Source organism: Anser brachyrhynchus (genome assembly GCF_964034855.1).
Source record: "Anser brachyrhynchus genome assembly, chromosome: 4".
Taxonomy (NCBI): domain Eukaryota; kingdom Metazoa; phylum Chordata; class Aves; order Anseriformes; family Anatidae; genus Anser; species Anser brachyrhynchus.
The window spans coordinates 49,427,824-49,442,654 of record NC_137698.1 but is presented as its reverse complement, the minus strand read 5'-3'; the positions used below and the strand labels follow the sequence as shown (position 1 = coordinate 49,442,654).

The 14,831-nt window shown below is 42.0% G+C and overlaps 1 protein-coding gene across 3 annotated transcripts in view; it reads right to left on the bottom strand.

The window, feature by feature from the left end:
- Positions 1–14,831, bottom strand: part of ADAMTS3 (ADAM metallopeptidase with thrombospondin type 1 motif 3) — a 160,197-nt gene that overhangs the window by 99,169 nt on the left and 46,197 nt on the right. The window lies entirely within an intron of this gene.

Sequence of the window (14,831 nt, the reverse complement as noted above, 5' to 3'; positions counted from 1 at the left end):
AAAAAGCACATAAATGAGCTTTGCAAAGCACTTGGCCTTTCACCAGGGTCAGCTTGGCTGCACTCACTTGTCCTTTGCTACATGGGTCTCAGTGCTACTGGCAAGCTATCAACACAGATAACAAAGACTGTCCCTATATAAAAGGCTCTCCAAGATAATAGAAAATTTTGTCAAAACTAAGGTGAAATGCAGAGATCTCCTTAGACAGTTACTGTTTTTTTTAACCAGAGAGAAGAAACAGCAAATTGATGTATTTTACTCTGAATGGAAATACTCGGTTGATCAAAACCTAGGAAGTGCCATTTCAAAGTACTGAAACGCCAAAGCTAGCAATACTTACAACAGGCTCATTCTTTTCAATTGGTTCTACATCTTTTCGGAAAAAAAAAAATAAAATGCTAAAATCTCCCAAAGGAAAAGCAATTTTAAACATTAGCAATTTAGTCAGGTATGAAACATGAAAAGCAAATGACTGATTTGTGTGAGGCTAGAAAGTTAATTCACTGCTGCACCAATGCTGCTTTAAAAAAAAAAAGTCAAAGTTATCAAGCAAATTGCAAAAGTAGTCTGTGAAAACTAGGTATCAGTTATAAATCTAAGTGAAGAAAATATTTCGCCCCATTAACAAGAACAATAGTGATTTAGTTTTATCCATCATTTCAAGAAACTCCCGATGAAGCATGAGGTCAGGAGGTCAAAGTGACTAACTTTTATTCCCATAACTCTTTCAGAGCCTAGATGAGAGAGTGATGACTAGAATTCCAGCATGACCTTCCACATTAAGGTAAGAACTTGTAATGCAGATGAGTAGTTCCTAGAGCAGACAAATCCATCTTGCCTGCTTTCCGCTTCTTCCTTTTTCTTTCAGTAATGCTGCATGGTATTTTTTGTCCTGTCTTGCTTCTTACTGCCTTTGCAAACCTCAGACCATGCAGCTCTGAGGTCAAATTCCAGATACAAGTAAGTACAGTGCTGAATAAACAAGGAACATCAAAAAAAGGCATTACTGAATATGGCTTCTGTATCTCTACTCTACAAAATGCAGTTTCAAATTCAGTACAAATACTACAGTCAGTAAGAACTTTGAGAGGTTACAAGGATTAAGTTTTGAGAACATTGACTATTTCAGTATCTATTTACTTTTTTTTTTTTTTTTTACTGAGACACACTTTACTGCATGTGATATGTGAAGGCAGCATGTGAATGAGTGCCCAATTCACGTATACTATGTGTGTTATCAAGGGTCCACAGAAGTCACACAATCTGTTTTTTATTACTGAAACCATAAAAAAGGGTTGTACGTACTAATTTTAATAAGCTTGGGCTATTTTATAAACTGTTAGCTGTGAGTCTCCAGGAATAAAAAAAAATTAAGAAGCTAATGTTACTCTGGTAACAAAAAGCAAAAATCCAGAAAGGAAATTATTTGTCAAACTGCCTTAAAAACACTGTTTTGTGAAAATACATAGCCAAGACTAAAGGGTGTGATTCAGTAACAGCTACAAAACAGATATGCAGAGCAGCACCAGCCACCGCTGATTCATTTCAGGCCATTTTTAACCACCTACACTAAGGACACTATCATTTAACTGAGCTCAGATGCACTCACTGGTGTGTCTCCACCTCCCCAAACGTGGGTCTATCTTCTACATGCTAAATACAGAATGTAGTACTGGATATTCTTCCTTGTTGACTTTTGAGTAGGTCTTCATATGTGAAATAGAAGGTATCCCTAAAGCAGCAGTACCTAGAGCAGAGAAGATGCAAACATGGGCAATATGTAAATCCCCATTTTTCAGCTTCACAGCACACTTCAGTCTGCCCTAGTAGTTACTGTTTCTGCTCTTAAGTCTCATGATAGGACAAACTGGGGAGCATTATACTGACTTACACACAGCAGCTTGAGCCCCTAAATCTATTGTTTAGAAGTTATCAATTACACATAAAACTATGCTCCACCGTAAGGAATATTTTTTCGAACTCAGAAGTAAACTAGAAGTAAAAGTCTAGAAGTTTTGGCAATCAAAGCTGGGACGTTTTAGTTTAATTAAGAGCTGGAGCTTTTTCATGCACACTTTCTCCAGATTCCTGTTCTTAAATCCCTTTTTAGAGAAGGTTATCTGAGGAAGACACCTCCATCTTCAGGATTATCAAAACCAGAGCATCTCCTCGTGCTGCAGCACATGAGCTCTCCTTGGCCCATTTGGTGTCAAGGCTTCTGCCCATTCCATGGCCAAGGTAAGAGTTGCATCACCTGGTGCAGCAACAGCTCATGCAGACATTTGCTCCCATCAGATTCTGCACTCAGACAAAGAGGTTTGCCAGTTCGTTATACACAGACCTCCTGGAACTGCAACTTTCTACAATCAGATGAAATGTTCTTCAAAGTCAGTTTAACAATTAGGCCTTTCTGTGCATTCCAATCAAGGCTGTTTTTCTAGCTTCCAACCTGCTTTCTTTTTTCTTTGGTATCATAAAACAGTGTTATTTTCACTCTCTTCAAATACACTTTCATGCAGGACACTATGTTCACTGCTGCTGCTATGGCAAAAGACATACAGAAAGCCTAAAAAAAGTCAATGGTAGTGAAGCATTGCCTAAAAGACACAGCAATAAACAGTTTGGGCACCAGTCGTCTTATCCACGCTTAATTGAAGGATGAGGAATTATGCAGAAATGTGAAACAGAAGGGAGTGATTCCACTTTCAGCCTTGCTTTCAATTATTTAACATCCTGCTGCCGCTTTCTGCTGACAGGACAATTGAGACCTTGTTTTGTAAGACAAGTATCAAAACTCTGTTTTCAGTCTCCAAAAAGCGTCCTATATAGACGCTTCCTCATTATGAGCCCATTCCAATGAAAAAAAAAAGCTAAACCACCCTCACCTTTTTTGAATGGATATAGTTGAAGGGAGAAGACTGCAAAAGACCTCTGGAAACTGACTTTCTCCAAAACCTACAGAAATACATGATATAGTACTAACAAGACACTGAAAGCAAGCCTTTCCCCTGAATGTAGCAGAAAGGAAACACTTTGTTCCTAAGACACCAGGGAAGAAACCTTTTCCCTCTTCTCCTCTGAGTGCAGCCAGGGCCGCAGATCCCATGCAGGTCAGGAGGCTGATTTTCAGCATGAAGCACTTATCCATAAAAATTCTCAATTCAGGTAGAAGAAAGGCTTACTGACCTTCCAAGTGGCTACTGCAGCTTACCAGTTAGGTGAGAAAAGAATCTGAACTTGTGCGGATTTGGAAAGAGGCTTTGCCCACAGGATGGGCTCTCTCTGCTAACAACCAAGAAAATATCCTTTTTGTCTCCAGCTGCAAAGGGATCGCTGGTACCAAAACTTTTCTAACAGTTAAAATTGGGTGATCCTTTAACATGTGAAAAACACATTTGCTCTGCTAAGCCTCTAGGCATTTACTAAACGGAGTCATGCTTCAGGGTTGTCCCCCTTTGAGGTGCCAGCAGATGGTGAAGGCTTTCAGTTCTTATTAAGGTCAGCCACAGCAGAGCAGGGGCTCAGAAATGCAGTCAAAACATTTTAACAGACATTTATTACAATTTATGTGGACTTTATGAAACTTTTAAAAGACAAATGGAAAGGCAGCAATAGCAATTGTGAACATAAATCAAGGCAACCGATGCAGTGCGATAAAGGAAGCCCTATGTATTCACAAATGTTTTTTTCTGTCTGTTTCCCTTAATTTTTCTGCCAGACCCCCAACACCTGTTTCACAAGCAGTCAGTCTCTACTCTCTTAGGCTACTGTCAGTCTTCTGCACTGCTGGTGCACCTAACTTCCCGTGCAGTACAAGGATGAAAATAATTCTATCTGAAATGGAATCTTTCAGTAACACTTTGGGAAGGTATTCAAATAAAAAGGCCTTTCCCTAGATAAAGTTATATTTGATACAGTCGCTTATGGATAAAACAACACATTCTTGCAAAAGATACAGGCAGAAGAGAGACAGCTGGGTTGGGCAGAAGCACAACACCACCTCAAAACCTCAAAGTGTTGGTAACTTGAAAAGCAGTCTGCTGGAAACTGTTCCCTTATTCATTCCAACCTTCTTTCATACTGCAAGGAAGCATCTGCAGAAAGGACTCCCAGGAGGACAATATCCTTTCAGCCTGCCAAGGAAAAAGCACACGAATGCCAGCACCTTGTACACCACCATACCCTACAATCACTCTGTCCGCAGCCCCACTTGTCCTGGTGATCTTTCAGAGGGAGCTGGAGATGAAGGAAAGCAGCGGGCTGACTACATATGCAGTCTCTCAATACGGTCCCATGAGAAGTTTGCACAGTTTCCATCCCTGCTATGTTCTGAGTTTTGCCCGGGATTGAAGAAAGGAGCTCCAGGGAAGGAAGGGAAAACAGAAGAGTTTGGAGGCAGCAGGCCAACAAGGCAGGATATTCCCAAGGCTGTTCTACTTCTGGAGCTCATTTTTTCAGTCTAGTGCCATCGGAAGAACAGGGCAAACCTCAGACAACCTTGGCCCTCAGGTCTCTGTGTCAAGCTCTGGGTCAGGAAAAATAATACAGAAGTCATCTAACCACCTCTGCCCTGAGGTGACATGAAATACAGAGGCAAAAATATCGTTTTGACCTATTTTAGTTATTTATTAGAATTTATCGTCAATACTGCAAAAAAAAAAGTGCCTTGTCAGTCATTCCTGCCATTTGCAGATGACTGCTCCCAAAGAAGCCTGTTGTGCCAAGGAATTATTTTAGTCCCGTAAGAAGAAAATATCACAGGTGAGCAAGCAGTTCCTGAAACACAGAACCTGCACAAGGCCATCATCAGGACATCACAATCTGCCAGCACAGGGGTGCTGACGGAAAGGTATTCTTGACACAGGACTATTTCCAGAAAGGTGCTGCAAGACACGCATGCAGTGGTGTCTGTGAACATGCGTGCGTAGCCCTTGCCTGTTATACTCCTTGTTTCGACCCTGAATTGCACACAAACCATGAAGGATCATCGTAGTTTCCCAGCTATCTCATTTTGTGAGCAAAGTATGGGTCGTTCCTAATGGCAGTGCCTCTGATAGCAGCAGCACGCTCCAGCAGCCAAAGCCTCCCACTGCAGCACTTGGTTCATTTGGCTGCAACCTCCCCACAGTGAGGGGATGTGTCCCTGAGTCCTGCTCTGTCACAGAAAGTAGAAGATGGCATGGGAAGACTACCCAAGCATGCATCCTACAGTACCCGTCCATCGCTACTTTTGCCACAGAGTGACTGCAAGCTGGTACTGAGGAGGCTAGAAAGTCTCTTTTGGGATGCTAGAGCAAGCCATTGCTAAACCCTGAAAGCTTAAGTGAACCTCTTGCAATATCTGGAAGCAGCACAAGTAAGTCTCAAACCAACCTCACTTTCAGCTATACACTAGCTAATCACAAATGACAGCAAAAGTTTATTTACTAGAGCGATCGATACTCATGGAATAAGCACTGATGAAACGAGCACTGAATCTCACTTGGTTGCTACTCACAAAACAGGTTATTTAGAAAAGCAAATGCCAGGTTGAGGAAACTCAAAATGGGGAGTTGAGGACCCTGACACTGATGTGACACCGAAGTCAGCGCTAGTGAGCCACCTCCATCACACCCACCGCTGCCTCCGATGTGAGGTGCTCAGCACCCGCACACGCTCCACCTGGTCTCTGCAGAGTCAAGGAAAGTCCAGACTCAAGAGCAGACTCAGTGGTATTCTGAGGGTGAAATGAAGGGAGACTGTTCTTGTTTAATTATACAAAAATAAGGGCAACTTTCCTTTTTTTTTTTCTCTGCATAGCACGCATACCGAAAAAATGCTAGCATATGCATACTCTAAATGTAAGGGCAAAGGAGCAGTTTAGCAAAATTTATTTTCTGTCAAGTTTAGCTCAAGAAGGGCTGTAAAACCATAACTGTTCTGTAGGGACACGCTGTTGGAATATAAACTCAAAACTGTCCAAATTATGCACGGGAGATGTTTATTTTCACATATTCATAGTCACAAACAAGCATCCCTTTCATACCTTAACCGCTTTCTCGTCTCTGTGAGCCACTCTATCAGTGAAACGAAGAGTAAGTAAAGACAGATGATAAGAACACAGTCATTCTGCTTTATAACACACACAGCACCTCCAGATGGGTACACACAGAATTAAAATATATTTTAGACAGACTTCCTTTCCTTAATATGCCACATGGAAATATTCAAAAATAAACTAATAAACTAAGATAATATAGGCTATTTCCAAGTTTTACTGCTACGCTGCCCTCAGATAGCAAAAAGGTTGTTCTCTCTCTAAAATATTCATACATGCACATCTGCAAGCATGTGCCCACACATTCACCCTCAAACACCCCAGTAAGGAAGCTGGAAGTAAGCAGAGGGCACAAACCAGACACCACAGCCTTACTGGAACAGGGCAGGAGAATTGAGTGGGGAAGGAATTAAAGAACAATTAAAGCACCAAAAGATGGGAACAGAAATTGAGCAATACATTTGTATTTAAAATAGGATATTTTCTGATAAAGCAATGAATTTTCTCCCACAAGAAGTTGAGGAAGCACGCTTGTGATGTAACGCTTGCGTTAAATGTAAAAAACATGTAACGAAGCCCAGGATCTTGGTAACATATAAAGTGATTTTAATCAAAGCAGGCTGAATTAACTCCTGTAACTCCTTTAGAATTAAGACAGAGGCATACACAATATTACCTAGTACGTTTAAACACAGTTTAAAACTGCTATCTTAAACTTGTTTGTGTGGCTGAACGGACTACACTGAAGCCAAATACATATAGCAGTAACTGATGTATTCAGGCATGTTTTACCTGGCTAATAATGTGGAAAGATTCATAAATACATTCCTTTTCAAATGGATGTGCTGTTAAGTATGAAAAAGCTCCTTTCTCAATCAAAAATAACCTTAAGTACCATTAAAGCAGACAGCTTTGTAAAGTTGGCTGTTTTTAAGCGAGCATAGGATTTTTCTTCCCCTTTTTCCTGCTCAAGCATCACTCACACCATGGCATAACCGAAGAAGGAACTTCAAGCATTTAAGCTTGTATAGCTCATAGAGAAGGCTGTCAAGACCCTTGGAAAAAAGAAATAGCAGTGTCAAGTACACTGCTGACACTAATACCAGTGCCCATAATGACAGTGGTGCTGCACATGGACCCTGGCTTGGGCTCTGTAGGAACCACATAGGCACCAGCAGCCCAGCGTTTTGTCAGGAATCACGAGGCCCTGTTTTGTGCATGGAATAACTGCAGTTAAAGCGATGAGGGGGATGACTGGGTTACTTCAAAGGTAACCTTCAACTATCCCACTCAGGTCTGCCTACAGTCCCAGATCTTGCTCTTTCCTTCTCCACCTGAGAGATCACACAGGAGAAGGCTACAGGAGATGGAAAAAAAAAAACCCTCAAATTTGTCTATGATCCCCTTTCTCACAAGAAATGTTTTTTTAAGGTTCTGATTCATCCTCCAAAGCACAAGAGATCTGTGATCCCTCTGCAGTCTCCTCTCTCTTTGTCATGGCAGCAGTTCTTTCTGCTGCATCATCAGTTGGACAGACAGGGACCAGGGGATGTGTAATATACTTCAGTGGGTTTTTTTTCATTTTGTTTTTAACCTAATCTGCCCACACTCCTGTTTTTTTCTTTTGGGGGATTCTTCTCAGCACCTTTTGTAGAGGACGGAGGAAGCAGATAGGGGTGCCTCTGCCCCTTTCCACGCAGGAGGAAAACAGCTCTTGCAGGAGGGATTTCTTCAGGTCAGTGAGACTGTCGGGCCTTTTGCTTTTGTGCTCCATTTTAAAAACACACGACATCTTTTTCCATTTGGAAAACCTATTACCCAAACTGATCACATATTTCCGTGCTATGAAAGATATTTGTGCAGCTCCTTATATCCTGGCCTAACTTGATCTACATTAAGTCCATAGCAATACTACTGTATGTCGATTCAGTTTTTCCTATGACCACGCAATTCTTGGAACAACAGGGAGAGAGAACTGCAACCCATAGGAAAATGATCATTTCAGAGGAGGACTTAGCGGGTGAATCAGCCCTGAAAACATGAAGCATACAACCAAGTGGAAACTCTGAGCACAACCGTTTTTACTATGTACAGTAAGCACAGAGCACGGAGGTTTCCCCATTTCACCATCCTCAAACAGGCAGGCAGGAAGTTGGTGTGAGCAATAGGCTTCCAAAACTACCTGCTGAAGCAAAGAGGTTAGTTAGCCTTGCATCTCCGAAAAAAAAGAGCTTTCATTTTATTTGGGTTTAATTTTACTTTGGTAATAGGCTGAGGTAACAGTCCCAATGTACAGGGAGGGGAGGCGGAGAGGGATTCCTGGGACTTGGAAAGCCTCAGGTCTCCTCCCCACTCTCTCATCTGGTTCCATCTTTTTTTGCAAATGTTCTCCAAGCGATTCATGCATCTACCTACGGTATCTATCATTCTGAGGACAATACAGGCACTTATTTGGCGTTTTCCTGCCACAGAAGAAGCTTCACAAAAATGAGTTTGTTGAGGGCTTTGGAAGAAGAAAAAGGTAGGTCTTGCACGGGAAAAGGGAATTTGTTCTTAGCAAGAATGGGACACCTGTAGGACAGGAGAGGATGACACACATGGGCTGAGTCAGATCTTATGTGAAGCAGAGGCAAACCCGTTGTTGGCCCAAATCCAACCCCATTAGAAAAACGTATAAAATCAAACAAGAAGTAAATGGAGCTTGAGAAAACACCAGCATAAACTCTGACTACATTACACATGGTAAAGATGAAGTATCAGCTTGTTTTTAGTGACAGCCTCAAGGAGAGGCAAACTAGAAATATAACAATCTTCCACACTGTATTACTTTGCACTACATCAACATTTTACTACCATCACTATCACTTCCCTTCTCGATACTCCTACCCTCAGTGTTTTATGCAAGAAGCCTTAAATCCTGAATGGACAACATGATGGCACTGCATTTTTCCAAGTTCCTGAACTTTGAGAAATCATTTTTACTGGGGATTACTGTGTTTGAAAAGGCTGCATCAGCCTCTGGGAAGTGCTACGTACTGGAGGGGTGACAGGGACGAGGTCCAAACCCAGCCTGACGGCGACTGACCCAGACTGGGAGGACTGACCGCGGCTACCAGACCACGGCCGTCAATCCGAAGAGGCAGCTGCAACGTATCAAGCCCAGTTAATAAGTCTGCAGGGCTGCCAAGTACAGCAAAATGTAACTGGTAAGAACAGGCATGGCAGGTCAAGGGAGTTCACGGCAGGGATGTAATTACTGTGGGAAGCAGGCGATACAGCAGGTAGCACGAATGTAAAAACGTTAAGTTGGTCTGACACTGCGGCCGTCTGCACAAAGCAACGCGTGGTTCCATCTCCCTGTAGCTGTTTATTTTGTTTCCCTGTGTTTCGCACTCCCAGAAGGTGCTGGATTACCAGATGTCCACTCAGCCACAGCGGAAGTGCACAACTTCCCATGCTGCCCTCAGAGAGGAGAGACTGCTAGGAAAGACCTCGAGGGGCCTGGGGATGCGTCCTGACCCTCCCGAGAGCACCCACACCCACGCCTCCCACCACATGCTCACCGCCATTGTGCTGAGGCTCTGCACTCAAGGCGTTCCCATGATCCCAGCAGCAAACACAGCACACACAGCCCTGCTTGATTATGAGTCCCTAATAACATCCTTCTTAAGGACACTGGTATTAACCAGAAGAGCTTCCCACATGCTGTAACCAGATGCTCCTCAGTAATTCATTTGCCTCCAAAATGCTTTTCTAATATGCTGAGAGTAAAGGATCACCAGCTCCTAGAAAGCCAGTTCTTCATTTAGTAACGTAACCTCACCAGTGTGGAGGAAATCACGTTGAGACAATACATTAGTGCCAATACGTGAACAAGAAACCTGCTTTTACTCAAGACTTGGTGGAACAATGGGTAATAAAAAGCATTTGAAACAAATCAAAACACTGAAACTGCTTAGATCTAAGTATGCAGTTAACCACCTGCCTTAACTTATGCATATTTTTATGGGTTTTCCTGAACGAGACTTAAATCTTTGTGCAAGTCTCTCTAGCCTGAATATCTCCAGCACATTTGCCAAAGGAAACTAACTGTGTGCATCTCTGCACATCCTTCCACCATTCAAACACTTCAAACACTTTGTAACCAGTAACATAAAGAATGCCAAAACCACTGAGGGTAGGAAACCTCCATTAGCTTCCTTTCATGAAGGGTGAAATTCAGGCACAAAGTTAAAGACTAACATTTAAGTTGTTCCTCCTTTCAAGAGATCTGTGCTAGGGGATTGTAATGTCAAATATTCAAAACCAAACACTCAGGATATACTGAGACTCCCAAAATACCAAAAGCTAAACATAAACTTGCATAGAAGTATTGATTTGTAACAGCTTCAAAGACATACACAAGCTCCTTCATGCTTTGACATCCTCACAAAAAAGGGATGACAATAAGCAAGGAATCATCTGTCACGAATAATGACAGATCCTGACAGTTTGCCTGTCTTTAAGGATTCCCCCTGTTCAACAGCTGCACTTGAAAAGACAGGTAGACTGCTGAAGACCTCTCATTTGCAAACAGTCATTCTTTCAAATGAGTGTATGCAGCCCTGGACCCGAAGGCCATGGCTGACTGATAAAGCAAGTGACATTTTGCTTGGTAGTCAACAATCGAAAATCTAGCGTACTGGGTCTGGCCCTTTCATTTAAAGCAAGTAAGCTTAATGCTCAAGTAACAAAACAAAGACATTCACACTTTTCTGGCATTACATAAAGAAAATATAAACTAGATCATAACTCAAACAAGTAGACATATGTCCATAAAGACAGATCCTACAGTGTAAGTGCAATCTAATGTATCACATACCAACAGCTGTTAGGATTTTGTTAGAAGAGGAAGAAAGCTAATTGAGAAATTCAAGTAATTCTTTACAACAAAAGGCAGAAACTTACTTAAAAGTCTCTGCTTTCTTATTTCTAAACATAAAGTCTGCTGTGTTCTCCTTATTTACAGTCTCAAACATCTGTAGTGGTTGTTTGAAGCTCGTCATTTTCTGCATCTTCTGCAGCAGCACTGTACCAGGCACAAGCAATATGTGAAAACTGCGTTCTGTGAAATCTGCTTTGAACTGATTTACTTCCACCTGCTTTAACATCTTGCAATTATTTTGCCACTTTTGTAAACCACATGCTGCTCTAGAAACATACTTCCTTAGCAACAAAATTACAAGGCCAGAAACTTCAGTAACTTTTGAGCAGTTAACTACTCAAAACCCTTAAGCCCCTTGTAGCATCTTAGAACAGGAAACTTACCGTTAAGTCGGACACTGGAACGCTGCCCTGTGTATGCTCACCTGGGAGCAGATTAACTTCAGCTACTCTGCTTGTGTGTATACATTAAATTAAACATTTAAATTAGTACAGAGACACACAAAACCCATTCCCACAGTTATCCAGATGAGAAGGCACCATTAATGCCGCCTGTCAAGCTGACTGGAATATATTAAGTTGTTTGTGACTGTGCACAATCTGGTCTTTATGAGGAGGACAGAAGGGAAGATGCAGCTCAGATGTAAATAGGAGGGGGCCATGCGACTTGTGCAGGTGAGCTGGCCATAACCCTTCATAACCATGGCTCTCCTTGTTAAGTCCGTGTCTGACGAGACAGACAGAAGAGCACCAAGGTGACATGTTGTACAGGCACTGAAAGAAAGGAAAAGCAGGCAGGAGACAGAATGAAAAACAGGAATGCAAGAACTGAAGAACTGTGAACGTGTGAGGGAAGGAGATAACACCCCGCAAGTGCTGTTTGGGTAAATGGAGCCTTCTTCCTGGCCTTGCCAAGCCCCTGCAGTGGTATGTCCTTCCATCACTGCAACACGTTCTGCCTCTGCACATTTACTAAGCCAAAGCCAAATAAAGAAAAGGCAAAGGATCAACAAGTAGACTTAAATCTAGGCTGCTGTCTGTGAAACTGATTTCATCATCTGCAGATCAAAGTTATTAAGAGCTTTTCTTCTTTTACCCTTCTCTGATAAGAGATCACAGGCTTCAGTTTCTCAAGCCCACAGAGCCAAAGGGTGCTGTTATTTTCAGCTGATGAATGTCAGAATGACACAAGAGTAAACTTCTAGGAAAAGCATTAGGTTTTTCATCAACACTCTTCCCTTCCCAGTGCCAGATCACCAGTGCTGCACGACAACAGAACCATCTTAACTTCAAAAGGCTGCCACTGCAGAGCAAGCTTCATACAGAAGAGATGAAATTACTGCAGTGAGCTACAAAATACACAGTCCTCCTGACCTGAGACAAGCCAGGACTCCTCCACATGCTGTCTAGACTCTGGGAAGGATGATTTTGCTTGATGTCTGCAACTCAGTTACAAGTCTTGCTGCAACTCTGGCAAATATTTGACAAGCTCTATACATACTTTGACAACAAGTACTGCAATTGTGATGAAAATAACTGGAGAAATGTACCCTAGAAACCTGAGGAAACACCAGCTTTCTTAAACACAGCACAGCACTACCCTTACAACATCAAAGTTAGAATGAGCTTTACAAATCTATCCACCCTGAGTTTTACATATGGAAACTAGGAAGTGCTACTTTGCAGGGTTTCTTTTATTATTATCGTATTTTGTCGCTCACATTTCATAGCATTTGTCAGTTACTCACTAACACATTTTTAAATGCAGTAATGAAAACAAAGGGCAGCTTCTACATGACTAATTAAGTGTTCTTTTGCTATGACAAGTGCACGCACATGCATGTGATTTTTGTAACAAAGTTACTTTCAAGGGATATTAAACAGATGTGAAGATTGGAATTTGCAAAACTTATGGCATGCAGATGACTTTTACTGCAAAAGCAGATATGTAAACTGCTTCATAACAAAAGCGTTCATGTATTTTGGTTTTTAAACCTAAGTTTAGATTCAGGAAGAGACCATGGACAAAACCTTGCTCTACTAGCGTAAATGCCAATAATTCTGTGTATTTGCAATCAAGGAATCAAAAGTGAGCACTGCTGTGTTCCTCATAACCTCACACAGCTAGTGCTGAGAGCAAACCCTAAATAATATGAAACTGAGCACTCTTTATGAAGTATAGGTTAATGCAATACATAATTTTGCCCAACTATAAGCAAGTGTCTTAAGAGCCATAATTAAAAATCTCCTCATGCACAAAATAAAATTTATGAGGGCTTTTGCTAACTGGTGGCAAGCCAAGTGCTCTTCATCTGTCACTGATGATAACAAACTTGCTTTATAAGCTACACGCGGTGTGAATTGCAACCATAGTGATTCCTTTTTCTTTTTCGCAAAAGGTAACAACCTAGCTGGCTACACTGGCAAGCATCTAAATTCCTCTGAAGTCGAAAATAAATCTTTCAAATAGACACATGGCCCTAGAATTTCTCACTGTTGTTCCAGTTTCTGTTAAGCCATATCATCTCACCCTTCACATCTTCAGGATACACTGAGGATCAAATATTCTAGCTTGGTTGAGAGAGGCATAGTACAGCAGCAGAGAAGCCAGAAATGCTAACTTCAAGCTATTTCTGCTAACCTTGGAGCTGGTGGGAGAAAAAAAGCCAACTGAAATCCCATCAATCTTGAGGATTATTTATTTCACACGCACTTGCTTAGAGCTCCTAAAGACTGCGACAACAGCTAGGTGAAGTAAGCAAGCAAAAGCTCTCCAAAAAGATACTTTTCAGCACATGAGCTGTTCTCATAGTTGTCCAAAACAGGCAGCAGTAAAGCCACTGCAGCAGCTCTCTGCCAGCCCAGCAGCCCCCTGGCAGCAACATGAAATGCAGCACAGCAGCTCAAGTGGCAGCTGAGGTCTGGTCCTGGCAAGAGGGGTGCATAAGCAGGCAGGTCAGGGAGCAGTCCTGGCAACACAGTTTGCCACAGACAACTCACTATGTCCATGCTCTGATGGTGGTTTCCAACCCTGCCGTGTGGTGGGTGCCTCAGGGGCTTGAAGAAGTCCCACAAAGACTGTACAGGACAGGTTGGGTTGAGATGAACAGAAACAACAGAGAGTCAGAAGCATTTACACACTCTCCTCCTCAACAAAAAGCACATTTTCTCCTAGTTCAGTCCATAAAACATTGGAAAGCACCTGAGGGGCTTCTCCTGGGTGCTGTGGCAACATGACACACAACTCAGAAACCTCCTGTTCTTTATTTAGGATCCTTTTGGTACCTGTTAGCTTCTTCTTAAATATGTGGAGGTTTGTGAAGACAGTAACTACCTCATTTCAGTTAACTGAAAGCACACCACAAAGCAGCTTGTCAGCCACATGGCGATCTCTGCCGATGTTGCTGTACCCCTTAATCTAATTCCATTTAATCCAATTTGTTGTCTTAAAGTGCTCTGTCACTTAACGCAAGAACTTCATTCAGGATTACTGCTAAAATACAGCTCTCGGGCCAATGGTCTCATTCATCGTGAGAGCAGCATCTGAGGCTCTATCTGTCCAGGCAGATGTCTGCATGATCTTTGTAAACACAGCACACTGTCAACAGATTCCACTAAAAAAAAAAAAAAAAAGAAAAGAAAAAAAAGAAAAACTGCCAGTAGCTGATAACCTCAGATGTAAACACCACCTTTTTTTTTTTTCTTCAAGTAAGGAAAGTCAAGGAGTTTTGGTTGTGCATAGCCCTAAGTGTTGAATCAGGAGTTTGAGACATTTATGTGGATGCTCATACAGTGAGTGCTTTACCTGAAATAAATTATGTACAGCAGAGGAGAGGCACACTGCAGAAGCTAGGAGCTTTGCTAGCCAGCA